Source organism: Podarcis melisellensis (assembly GCF_964234715.1).
Source record: "Podarcis melisellensis genome assembly, chromosome: 6".
Classification (NCBI taxonomy): domain Eukaryota; kingdom Metazoa; phylum Chordata; class Lepidosauria; order Squamata; family Lacertidae; genus Podarcis; species Podarcis melisellensis.
Window position 1 is genome coordinate 2,301,369 of NC_138538.1, and position 13,465 is coordinate 2,314,833.

A 13,465-nucleotide genomic window follows, 5' to 3' on the forward strand; every position below is an offset into this window, starting at 1 on the left:
AATAATCCTCACATCATTTCATTGGCTCCTGTCCTAGGTGCCTTTCCTCCAAGGACCTCCAAGGGGGCATGCATAGTCCTCCCCCACTGCCCCAATTTTATCCTCACAGCAGCCTTTTGAGGTAGGTTAGTCTGTGGATTTGAACCTGGGCCTCTCCAGCCCAGCACTCTAACCACTACGCAACACAGTCTCTCCCTCCCTAGTGAGGTAGGCCATTGTTAGCAAAGCCACCCTGCAAATGGAGGCAGAAAGAGAAGGGTTTGCACTGAGCAAGTCCAAGAGAGGCATTTCCAGGTTCAAAGCTCAGCCTTTCAACCATTCCACAGCAACCATAGGCTTCAAGGTTGCCTTCTAGCTAATCTTCTAAGCCATGGGTAGGCAAAGTGAGGCCCAGGGGCCGGATCCAGCCCAATCACCTTCTCAGTCCGGCCCACAAACAGTCCGGGAATCAGCGTGTTTTTACATGAGTAGAATGTGTTCTTTTATTTAAAATGCATCTCTGGGTTATTTGTGGGGCATAGGAGTTCGTTCATTTTATTTTATTTTTTTCAAAATATAGTCCGGCCCCCCCAAGGTCTGAGGGACTGGCCCCCTGCTGAAAAAGTTTGCTGACCCCCGTCTAAGCTGTTAGGGAATCATCTTGGTTTGGCTGCCACAGACAAATGTGACTTCCCCCTCTGGGGCAGGTTTCCTAAAATTCAGTTCATTGCCCCAATAACTTTTGCAAAGGAGAGGATATGCCTGGATATGGGATTTAATCTCCTGGCTCTTTTGTTTGTTGAGACAGCACCAGAAGTGGGCGCAGTGTGTGTGTGTTAATGGCTCTTTTTGAAACGCCCCAGTGAAAGTTGCAAGAGCAGGGCATCTCTGAGTCAACACTCTTTCTCCTGAGTTCCTAAGCCATTTAGGCATCCCTTTGTTATGAGCTAGCAGGTTTATTTGCTTTCCGAGTCCTTTCCCATCTTTCAGCATCCTGATCCTGGACTTGCTAAAGCGATCTTGACGTTGCAAAAGGGCTGCCTTCTCTGCCAATTAGGAGCAAACCACAAAGGTTTCACCTTTGGGTTCAGCTGCCCATCACACTGGAGAGCATCACTTAAGGTTCAGCACTTAGGCAGGAATAACCAGATGCACAAATACAAGATGGGTGACACCTGGCTTGCCAGTAGCACAGGTGAAAAGGGACTTGGTGTCTTAGCAGACCACAAGTTTAACGGGAAAAGTGAATGGAAATCCAGGCTGCATTGACAGAAGTCAAGTGTTTCAATCAAGTGAAGTAATAGTCCTACTCTTTTCTGAGGGATGCGGGTGGCGCTGTGGGTTAAACCACAGAGCCTAGGGCTTGCCGATCAGAAGGTCAGCAGTTCGAATCCCCACGACGGGTTGAGCTCCCGTTGCTCTGTCCCTGCTCCTGCCCACCTAACAGTTCGAAAGCACACCAGCACAAGTAGATAAGTAGGTACCGCTCCGGCGGGAAGGTAAACAGCGTTTCCATGCGCTGCTCTGGTTCACCAGAAGCGGCTTAGTCATGCTGGCCACATGACCCGGAAGCTGTACGCTGGCTCCCCTGGCCAACAAAATGAGATGAGTGCCGCAACCCCAGAGTTGGCCACGACTGGACCTAATGGTCAGTTAGGTCCCTTTACCTTTACTTTATTCTGCCTTGGTCAGACCCCACCTGGAGTCCTGTGTCCAGTTCTGGAACCACATTTTAAGAAGGATGTTGAAAAGCTGGAAGGTGTGCAGAGGAGAGCGACCAAGATGGTCAAGGGTCTGGAAAAGCCACTTCTGCCCTTCAGAGGAGGTGGAGTTGAGGGCTTCATGGCCCCACCACGCGTGAGGCAGCTGGAACCCAGCCCCCGCGCGATTGGGGAGATCCCCAGCCGCATCAGCTCCTGGCCAACCAATCTGAAGCCTGGGGAGGTGAGGGCCTACCCCCCTATCGGTGACCCCAGGGAAGTTCCTAGTTGATGTGCATCAGCAGGACTCCCCCTACTGGTGGTTAACCCTTCCCAGACTTCAAGCGGATGGGCTGAAGTCAGATATAGTCGGTTAGGACCAATGCCTAAGCCAATACCGCTCATCACCTGTAACCAATAAAGTTGTGGCCTTATTTAGCCCATTAACCTTAATAATTGTGTCATGTGTCTTTATTTCCACTGAGGGCAGGGGGAAGTCAGCACGCAACCAAGCTCTAGGAGGACAGTTGATGGAACTGGGTATGTTTAGCCTGGATAACAGGAGATTGAGAGGAAATATGATAGCCATCTTTATAATAGTTTTTATTAATTTTCCAATTTTTACAACAAAACCACACCAAACAAAACACACAACAACAAACACAGACAAAACATACATTTTGCTTTCTTAACCTCATTTTCATAAGCCTCTTTTCTCAGACTTCCCCATACCTTCCCCTTTTTGCATCCTAGTTTTCCAGTTTTTCAGCAACCCTTTTAATCAATCAAAATTTAACTTAATCTCATTTCAATTTCACTTTAAATCAAAAAAGAAAGAAAAAAAAGATAAGTATAGCTGTAATTATACATCTTCTTCTCCCTTAACACTTTAACATTCCTCAAATTTATAGCAATTTTTAAGATATGCTTTAAATTTCTTCCAGTCCTCCTCCACAGTCTCTTTCTCTTGGTCGCGGATTCTGCCGGTCATTTCTGCCAGTCCCATATAGTCAATCACTTTCGCCTGCCATTCTTCCAGGGTGGGTAGCTCTTGTGTCTTCCAATACTTTGCTAGAAGAATCCTTGCTGCCGTTGTGGCGTACATAAAAAAGATCTTATATGATAGCCATCTTCATGGTTGTCATGTGGGAGGTGGAGCAAACGTCTTTTCTTCTGCTCTGGAAGGCAGGACCCGAACCGATGGCTTCAATTTCCAAGAAAGGAGACCCCCACTAAACATCAGGAAGAACTTTCTGAGGGCTGTTCAACAGAAGGTGGTGGACTTTGAGTTTTTAAAGCAGGGGTTGGCTGGCCATCTGTCATGGATGCTTCAGTTGAGATCCCTGCATTGCAGGGGGTGGGACTAAGTGACCCTTGGTGTTTCTACCAGCTCTACAATTCTATGATTCTAAGAACAGCATCTGCTGGATCAGACCAGCATCCTGTTGTCACAGTGACCAGCCAGATGTCTGCAGGAATCTGGCAAGCGGGACCTGAGGATGACATATGCAAAACTGCTGTCCAACATGCAGTGATACCTCGGGTTAAGTACTTTATTCATTCCGGAGGTCTGTTCTTAACCTGAAACTGTTCTTAACCTGAAACACCACTTTGGGTAATGGGGCCTCCTGCTGCTGCTGCTGCGCCGCCGGAGCACGATTTCTGTTCTCATCCTGAAGCAAAGTTCTTAACCCAAGGTACTATTTCTGGGTTAGCAGAGTCCGTAACCTGAAGCGTATGTAACCTGAAGCGTATGTAACCCAAAGTACCACCGTATCAGTCTTACCACTGACTTGCAGGTACTGGAAGTGAGTGGGACAAAGAGGCAAGATGTTATGTACCAAGCTTGGATCCTAGAGCAATAGGCAAGTAGGATCCTAGAATGCAACAACTGATTGGCCTGCAGGAAAAGACCAATCAGGCTCCAGGAGGGAAGCAGAATGAGCCAATCAGACAGGACCCAATGTGTAAATAATGTATATAAAAGCCTGAGGTTTGAGGAGCAATTCAATCACTGTTTTACAAGCTACAATAAAGAGCATGAAATCACTCCAGGACTCCGAGTATATTTCACAAGATGTGGATAATGTCTTAAAGGTAAAGGTAAAGGTACCCCTGCCCGTACGGACCAGTCTTGACAGACTCTGGGGTTGTGCGCCCATCTCACTTAAGAGGCCAGGGGCCAGCGCTGTCCGGAGACACTTCCGGGTCACATGGCCAGTGTGACATCGCTGCTCTGGTGAGCCAGAGCTGCACACGGAAACGCCGTTTACCTTCCCGCTGGTAAGCGGTCCCTATTTATCTACTTGCACCCAGAGGTGCTTTCGAACTGCTAGGTTGGCAGGCGCTGGGACCGAGCAGCGGGAGCGCACCCCGCAGCAGGGATTCGAACCGCCGACCTTTCGATCGGCAAGTCCTAGGCGCTGAGGCTTTAACCCACAGCGCCACCTGTGTCCCCGGATAATGTACACATTGCTATATTTCCATAGCTGTCAATGTTTCCCTTTTTAAAGGGAAATTCCCTTATTCTGAATAGGATTCCTCGCAAGAAAAGGGGAAAGTTGACAGCTATGTATATTTCTGCCCCACCAATTTGGCTGTGTCGATGGAGCCCTCAGAAGAACCTCCCCCTTGTGTTCTGCTTCTGAAATTCAAAACTAACATCAAGGACCTGGTGAGATGGGCTGGGCAGCCCTCCCATGCTTTATCAAGCATAAAGCTCTTAGAAAACCACAGCGACTTACGAAGAGGGCGTGAGCATGACAGAAAGGGCACAGGCTCCTCAAAGTTCAACAAAAAGTGTTTACCCAAAAGCTAAGCCAGGGCTTTGCTCACTTTCCTCTCCAAAGGCAAATCCTTGGCTGACGTGTCCTTAGCGCTACTTGCTGACATCCCTGGAGGTCTGGGGTTATGAGCCACAATGGCGAAGATCTCAGTCAGGGGCAGCAATGCTTCTGAACGCCTGTTGCTGGAAACTGCAGGAGAGGAGAGCTGCTCTTGCACTCAAATCCTGCTTGCAGCTTTCCCATTATGGGCATCTGGTTGGCCCCTGTGAGAACAGGAGGCTGGACGAGATTTTTTTTTCAAAGAATCCGGGGACCCTTTTTAAAAAAGAAAAAAAAATTAAAGTTATTTTTTTAAAAAAACATTAAGAAGATATATCTTCTCGTCTGTGGTCTCCTCCGTCGCGTGGCCTTCCTCTAGGCCCCAGCCGGGTCCCAAGAGCTGCTCGCTGCCGTGGCGCCCACCATTTTGTCTCGCCGGAAGTCCCCATATGATGTGTCTTGTGCCGTTGAACCAATCACGCAACATTCATTCCCTCCTAATAAATCTACAACACTTAAAATATAAATCCGGGGACATTAAATGAAATCCAGGGACATTCCAGGGATGGATTTTGTCCAGGGACAGATTTGTAAATCTGGGGAGTGTCCCCGGGAAACGGGGACATCTGGTAACCATAGACTAGATGGGCCATTGGCCTGAACCAGCGGGTGCTCTTCTTATGAAGTGATCTCAGCAGCCAAAAATTAAAAAAAAATTGTGGGGTGTTGTGCTGTGGAATCTGTTGTTCCACAAAATGGTGAGTGTGTCCCACAGATGTGAAAGGGGAAGATCCTGATCTGTTTCAACCAGACTGAGGTTCTCACACTGTGGTCTGTGAACTGCATAAATTGAATTTTCCAGTGGAGGCTCTGTGATAAGGTTGCAGAACAATCAAGACAAAAAAAATCCTTCCAGTAGCACCTTAAAGACCAACTAAGTTAGTTCTTGGTATAAGCTTTCGTGTGCATGCACACTTCTTCAGATACCAAGAAGTTGGTCTTTAAGGTGCTACTGGAAGGAATTTTTTTTGTTTTGACTATGGCAGACCAACACGGCTACCTATCTGTAACTAAAACAATCAAGGATATCCTTATTATTATTATTATTATTTATTGAATTTATATACCGCCCTATACCCAGAGGTCTCAGGGCAGTTCACCTGATCACGCACTGCATTCCTTTCTTTCTTTTCTCACAGATAAAGGCCGCTTCTTAAACAAAAAGCAAGGCTGGACTATCAGACAGACTGACTGTGGCCCTGCAGTGACATTCTCCTCTTGGAATCGGCAGCCAACTTTTGGGGAGAGACCGAAGCCCTTCTAGATGTGAAAACTGCTATCCGGACCTTGAAATGCTTTCTCTGAAGAAGGTTTTCCCGTTCTGCTGCAGTTTGCCTTCCACCAAAAAGCACATTATTTGTATTGCTGCCCACTGCGGCAAAATTATGTGAAATACATTGGAGTTACATTATTCCACCTCATTTATTTTGATGCAAAGGAAACATACTGCAAATAAAAGAGGAACATTATTAATTGTGAAGGTGGTGGATGTTTTTAAGCAGAGGTTGAATAGCCATCCCTCAGGGATGCTTTAGCTGTGATTCCTGTATTGCCTGAATCACAGGGGTCCAGGATTCAAAGATACAGGTTTCTGTGTGTGTCTGTGTGTGGACAAATGAGCACAACCAGCAATTCACACACCCAACACACACACACACACACACACCATCCCTCTGTGGATGCTGTTTAAACCTAAACCTTCAGAAGCTTTCTCTTTAAAAACAACAACCATAATTTTTCAACAATACATTTATTCACACCTTATTAATAACAATACATTAAACGTCGACTTCCATGGTTGCCTCCAAATAACAATTACTGCTGCACATTATAATCCAACTATACGTTATTTTTCTCATCTTAGTCTCAATACAACTTTTACAGCTGCTTTTACTCTAAACCTGCTAATGATTTAACCTGTTCTTTGCATGGACTGCGGACATTCTCCAGTTCTCCTTAAATGCTGTTACATCTTGATCTCTTTTTCTCCCCTTGGCTTGGCTGACTGGCAGGTTGATTTATGTCCTGCGGTTCTAAGTTGGCTATTTACTCAGCGCTCCCTCTGATCACTTGGAAAAACCTGCCAGACCAGATCTTGACGTCTCTGTTCCTGCTCCTCTCCTCTTCTCCCAGCTTTTCAATTTGACAAAACGGCTTGGCTGAGGGAGTGGTGGAAATCACTAAAGGAAATGATCTGCAAGGAAAGAAATAGGAACTGGCACGGAGGGGGTGGGCTCTCATGGAAGGGGGGTTTCAGGCACACAAAGTCAAAATGCTGGTGGGGGTATACAATTTCCCAACAAATTTTAATTACCTTACAATCCCACCACATGTGATAAAATGTCCCCTCCTTTTCCCTACACTTCCAACACATATTTGAATTAGTTCTGTACATTTTCCCTAACTGCACTGGTGCCATATACCATCTGTCCATCATCTTCATATCATTCTCCGTCAACAGGGAACAGTCCGTAAATTTCAAATCAGTTTTCCATAATTTTTCCCAATCTTCTGTCATAATGTTGTGAATTGAAGAAAATGTTCCATCTAACATTTGTTAAAAAAACCTGAAGCATTTTTGTTAGGGATTGTAGGGAAAGACCTGCCAAAAAAGCTGGAAAACATCTTCATGTATGCGACAACAGCCACAAGAGTCCTAATAGCACAAGACTGAAGAAATTCCTACTAAAGAATCATGGCAAGAAAAACTGATGGACTATGTAGAACTGGCAAAACTGACACATAAGCTATGGGACAAGGATAACTGTGATTTCAAAGATGAATGGGAACCTTTACAAAATATTTGAAGACGCGACAAAGTGAATTGGACTCCTTGGCAGGTTTTGAATAAACATTCACAAACTTTTTATTGACATACCCCTAAATATTTTGTGAATCTAAGTTTGGCCTCATTGAGGGGCAGTATTTCAATATGAGTAGGAAAATGAGAGTACCCCTAAACATTTTTTTAGGGAAAAAAGTACTGATAATAATAATAATTTATTACTTATACCCCGCCCAACGGGCTGGGCCTCCCCAGCCACTGTGAGCGGCTTCCAGCAGAATATTAAAAACAGAATATTAAAACGAGTCCCCTGTCTCGTTTCCCCCAAATTTGTCCATTTGACTTGGGAGCAGAAAATATCCAAAATATGCAGCAGATTTGGGATGGCGGAGAGAGACTTTCGGAAAAGATATTTGCCGTTTCCTCCAATGGCAAAGGGTGGCGCTTTCTTTGTCATTTGTCGAAAACGTAAGAAGAGCAGGCGGGCAAGAAGGGAAGAAATTTTACAGCCTCTGCTTATTAAGAATATCCCCGAACCAAATCCCATTACTTTGAGGCAAAGGCTAACAAATCTGTTTGCAAAGGGAGACAGCTCCTGATGGAGGCGGCTGAGCCCATAAACCATCTCCAGTGCCACCTCCGTGAGTTCAGTCCCTTAGAACTGATTGCTTCTGACAGGGAGCCACAGGTGTTGCTGGAATTGCATCAGCGACGGGAGCATCAAAGCCTGAGGGGGAAGGCGACAGGCCGAAGAAGCACTCGAGGGCGGAAATGAGACACACTAGATTCTGTGAAGCAATCTCAGCTACTAAAACAGACCACTCTGAGCAAGGAAGAAGAAGAAGTGGGAAGGTTTCTGTGCTTTCCATTTAATTCCAAAAAGTTCTACTCATTTTTTTAAAAAAAGTCTAAATAGTTACAAAAACTGAGGACCAGCTCACTGCTGAGTACAGCATCCGCCTCGTATCGTAATTGTTCAAATGCCCATGGACCCAACAGCCATACATGTGTGTTTATAATAGATATGTGTGTATACCAGACCCTCCAAGTGTCCCTATTTTTCAGGGACATCTCTGATGTAGAGAAGAAGAATCCCAGATCGTCCCACTTTCCTTTGTTGTTGTTTAGTCGTTTAGTCGCGTCCGCCTCTTCGTGACCTCATGGACCAGAGCACGCCAGGCCCTCCTTTCTTCCACTACCTCCCACAGTTTGGTCAGACTCATGTTTGTAGCTTTGAGAACACTGTCCCACCATCTCGTCCTCTGGCGTCCCCTTCTCCTTGTGCCCTCCATCTTTCCCAACATAGGGTCATTCCCAGGGAGTCTTCTCTTCTCATGAGGTGGCCAAAGTATTGGAGCCTCAGCTTCACGATCTGTCCTTCCAGTGAGCACTCAAGGCTGATTTCCTTCAGAATGGATAAGTTTGATCTTCTTGCAGTCCATGGGACTCTCAAGAGTCTCCTCCAGCACCATAATTCAAAAGCATCCATTCTTCGGCGATCAGCCTTCTTTATGGTCCAGCTCTCACTTCCATACCTCACTACTGGGAAAACCATAGCTTTAACTATACAGACCTTTGTCGGCAAGGTGATGTCTCTGCTTTTTAAGATGCTGTCTAGCTTTGCCATTGCCTTTCTCCCAAGGAGCAGGCATCTTTTAATTTCGTGGCTGCTGTCACCATCTGCAGTGATCATGGAGCCCAAGAAAGTAAAATCTCTCACTGCCTCCATTTCTTCCCCTTCTATTTGCCAGGAGGTGATGGGACCAGGGGCCATGATCTTAGTTTTTGGAGGTTGAGCTTCAGACCATATTTTGCACTCTCCTCTTTCACCCTCATTAAAAGGTTTGTTAATTCCTCCTCACTTTCTGCCATCAAGGTTGTGTCATCTGCACTTTTCCTTAGGATGTCCCAATTTTTGTTGGAGAAACATTGGAGGGTATGGAGTTATTCAACTTCCCATACCTCTGTAGGCAATCCTGAATAGGAAGGGTTTTTCTGATGTTTATGTTTATTATATTTTTATATAATTCGGTAGCTGGCTGGGGCAACCCAGTCAGATGTGTGGGGTACAAACCTGTGTAATGGGACGTCCCTATTTCGTCAGAGAAATGTTGGAGGGTATGGTATGCCCATTTGTGTATACCAAACATTATAATGTGTCAGGAGAAATTTGCACTCAAATATTGATGAATGTTCGTGAAGACTTTGTAAAAAAACTGATATAGAAACATGAAGAACTGGGTTTAAGATTGTGAAAATGAGAACCTGAGGAAAAACCCCAAAATTGACAGATTCTTCAACTCCTGTTCAGGAGGACTCCAGGTTTTTCAAGAGAAGTGAGAAGATGCAGAAGCTGCTTGGGAAATGGAGTCTTTGCTCCCAGATCCGCACTGCAATTAATTGCTTTAGAGAGAGAAAGGGTTGCACTGACCCAGTTCATTGTAGTCTTACAAATGTATTTTTAACCTTCTGTTGGAAGCCACCCAGAGTGGCTGGGGAAACCCAGCCAGATGGGTGGGATAGAAATAAAAAATGTATTATCATCATCATCATCATCATCAGAAGTCATTCCCATGGGGGTGGAGCCCCAACACACCCAACACATTGCTTTCCTCAATTTTCAAATGCAGTAGCCACCTGCTCAGCTTAAACTGAGCTGAAGTACAGGAATTTAAGTCAGTTTGGAACCAGGCTTGCTTGCTTTCATTGGTTTAAACTAGGGTTTGGGGGGCACTTTTTGAGCTGACTGAGTTGCAAGCTCAGCTAGAAACAATCTTTTCCTTGTCTTTTAGTGCTCCCCAGTGGCAGCAAGAATGAGTGCAGCTACTTTGGGAAAATCTGAAGCAGCCGTTTTTCTCTGGGTTTCTCCTGCTCACGGTCCCAGCTCAATGAAGACACTTATTCTGGGATGCAGGAGATGCAGGTCACCTGGGTGGAGGAACCCAAGTGCAGAATTGCTATGAATATAATATTTAACTATAGGACATAGGATTCATAGCATGTGACAGGAGCGAGCCTGCGGTAAATTGCACTGAGCGAGTTAGAGTTAAATCTTTATTAGCAAAAGCGGGATCTGCATAGGAGTGTCAGGCCCAATGAGCACAGCAACTCATCTCCCACAGGTCTTGCCTCCCAAGAAGCAGTTGCTGAGACTGAAGGTCCCTGCCTCCCCACAATCCCCTCCTTTCCAGGGTTTTCCCCAAGCAATCTGAGACTGTGCCTGCGTGAAGCTAATTTCTCCTCCGCTCTCTTCATGCCTCTCCTGGTTCTGGGAGACCAGCGCGAAGGGGAGCTCATCACTTCAGGAGGAAAAGACACCTTTGCTTCTTCACCAACCTGACCCATCTCTTTCTCTTGGCCTCCCTCCCACTTCAGCTTCTGCCTCTGAGTCCGGACTGCTCTCTGCCACAGACTCTCCCCGCTCACTAAGCCCTGTTGCCTCTTCACCTTCTGACACCTCCTCCTCCCAGTCTTCTCCCTCTTCTCCCTCTGACCACTCATTGTTGTCCCACCACCAATCCCCAGGCTCTGAGCCTTCTTCCCCTGGGGGTTTCCCAGCTGGTTCCTCCCACCATTCCTCTGCGTCCACCCAGTCAATGGCAGGATGATGTTGTGGTTGTTTAGTCGTGTCCGCCTCTTCATGACCCCCTGGACCAGAGCACGCCAGGCCCTCCTGTCTTCCACTGCCTCCCGCAGTGTGGTCAAACTCATGCTGGTAGCTTTGAGAACACTGTCTCTTATGTTCTGAAGTTCTCACCCTGGGCCAGCAGGGGGATACTGTAGATAGTTATGCAAATAAGGGATCAAAAGTGATGTTCAGTGATTGGATAGTTTTAGAAAATTGTTACAGTTACGTTGTACTGGAGCTCTATATAAGCAGGCTGACTGAACCCTTCAGTTCAATTCTGTTCTGGCCTGTGAATAAACAAGAGCTGTTTGAAGAATCGCTGTGTTGTCTGATATGTTCACCCACAACTTAACACTGTCCAACCATCTCGTCCTCTGTCATCCCCTTTTCCTTGTGCCCTCCATCTTTCCCAGCATCAGGGTCTTTTCCAGGGTGGCCAAAGTCTTGCAGCCTCAGCTTCAAGATCTGTCCACTGCCTCCCGCAGTTTGGTCAAACTCATGTTCGTAGCTTCAAGAACACTATCCCACCATCTCGTCCTCTGTCATCCCCTTCTCCTTGTGCCCTCCATCTTTCCCCACATCAGGATCTTTTCTAGGTAGTCTTCTCTACTCATGAGGCAGCCAAAGTCTTGGAGCCTCAGCTTCAGGATCTGTCCTTCCAGTGAGCACTCAGGGCTGATTTCCTTCAGAATGGAGAGGTTGGATCTTCTTGCAGTCCATGGGACTCTCAAGAGTCTCCTCCAGGACCAGAATTCAAAAGCATCAATTCTTCGGCGAACAGCCTTCTTGATGGTCCAGCTCTCACTTCCATACATCACTACTGGGAAAACTATGGCTTTAACTATATGGACCTTTGTCAGCAAGGTGATGTCTCTGCTTTTTAAGATGCTGTCTAGGTTTATCATCGCTTTTCTCCCAAGAAGCAGGCGTCTTTTAATTTCGTGACTGCTGTCACCATCTGCAGTGATCATGGAGCCCAAGAAAGTAAAATCTTCACTGTCTCCATTTCTTCCCCTTCTATTTGCCAGGAGGGATCAAAGGGGTCTTGCCAGGAATAACAGAACATATTTCAATCTGGGCAAGCCAAATTGAATTGCTTATTATCTTAAGAGATTCTAACAAGTCTGCAACCAACTTCTAGCTGGGTAAAGGGGAATGCACTCTGCTGTATGAAGAAACTTGCTAGCATGAGCTAGGAAGGATAATATTAATCAATATATCCTCTCCTGTTACCCACAACATTCCCACACTAGAAACATTCTTGCTTAGACAAGCCTATCCAGATGCTTAGAAAGTTGAGGCAAATGTGTATCCGCTTTAGTATTGTAACTTTCTGCACGTTTTAAAGTTTGTTTGTGATTTTCCCCTCCAATTTATTGTTCCATCTTTCCACAAACCACTTTGAGGTCTTTTACGGCGTGCAGATTTTACAAAGTAAAAAAAATAACAAATTGAAGCCGTGATTCTTTGCGCTTGTGGTGATCTTGGGGCATTCAGGCACAACTCTGCTTTCAATGCTCTTTCTGCTTGCTAAAGCTTTGAGCTGAGTGCCCTTCTCCATTTCCAGCTTCTGCAGACCCCAGGGCCTCCGGCTGAAATCCCAAAGGTTTTCATAGCACACATGTTCAGGAGGCCACGGCGCGGCTGTCCCACTTTTGTTGCGCTGTATGGTATAAAGGCACCCGCCCAGCCAGACAGCAACAATGGCTTGGAGGGTACATTTTGTACCACAGCTTTCCCTGGGAAAACCTGCCGTTTACCTCTAGATCGGAACAAATGTCAGTTGGGTTTTCCGCAGACTGACATTTCTTCCAATTCAGCGGTAAACTCTGGGTTTCCCCACAGCAGAACAAAAGAAAAAACTCTCAGGCCCATCACCAGAAATCGCTGGACTTGCTCATTTGTTCAGATCTTCACCATACGCCGTGGCCAAAACAATAATAATGGCATCTTCGGAATGCAAAGATGACTTTTCAAAGCAACTGACTTTTGCAGTTTATTCTATTCGTCTTAAGCATCTGTTTCCCCCATAGTTCCATTTCCAAAAGCAGAAGAGGGAAAAATTGAAAAGGTATCCATGAATAGAATAATAATAATAATAATAATAATAATAATAATAATAATAATAATAATAATGGAACATGCTGCTATCCTAGGTCTGATGATAGACTTTGCTAGAATCTCACACACCTTTGACGGCTCAGGGCATTTCCCCTTGTTGTGGGAAACAGAGGCGCTCAACCCACCCCCGCCTGTCCCCCCGCCAAGAAAAGGAAGTTGAGCATCACCTACTCGATCAGTGGGTCTATTTTGACTTCCACGTACTCCGAAGAGCAGGTGCCGATGCTCAGCCCCAAAGGTACCACCGCCAGCCGGACGGTAGCACAAAATGCGACGCTCACTGTGGCCGGTAGCAGCCTAAGCAGAGAGGAGAGAAAGGTCAGCTGCTATCCATCCCTGATTCGGGAGGCGAGGCCGAAACGAGGGC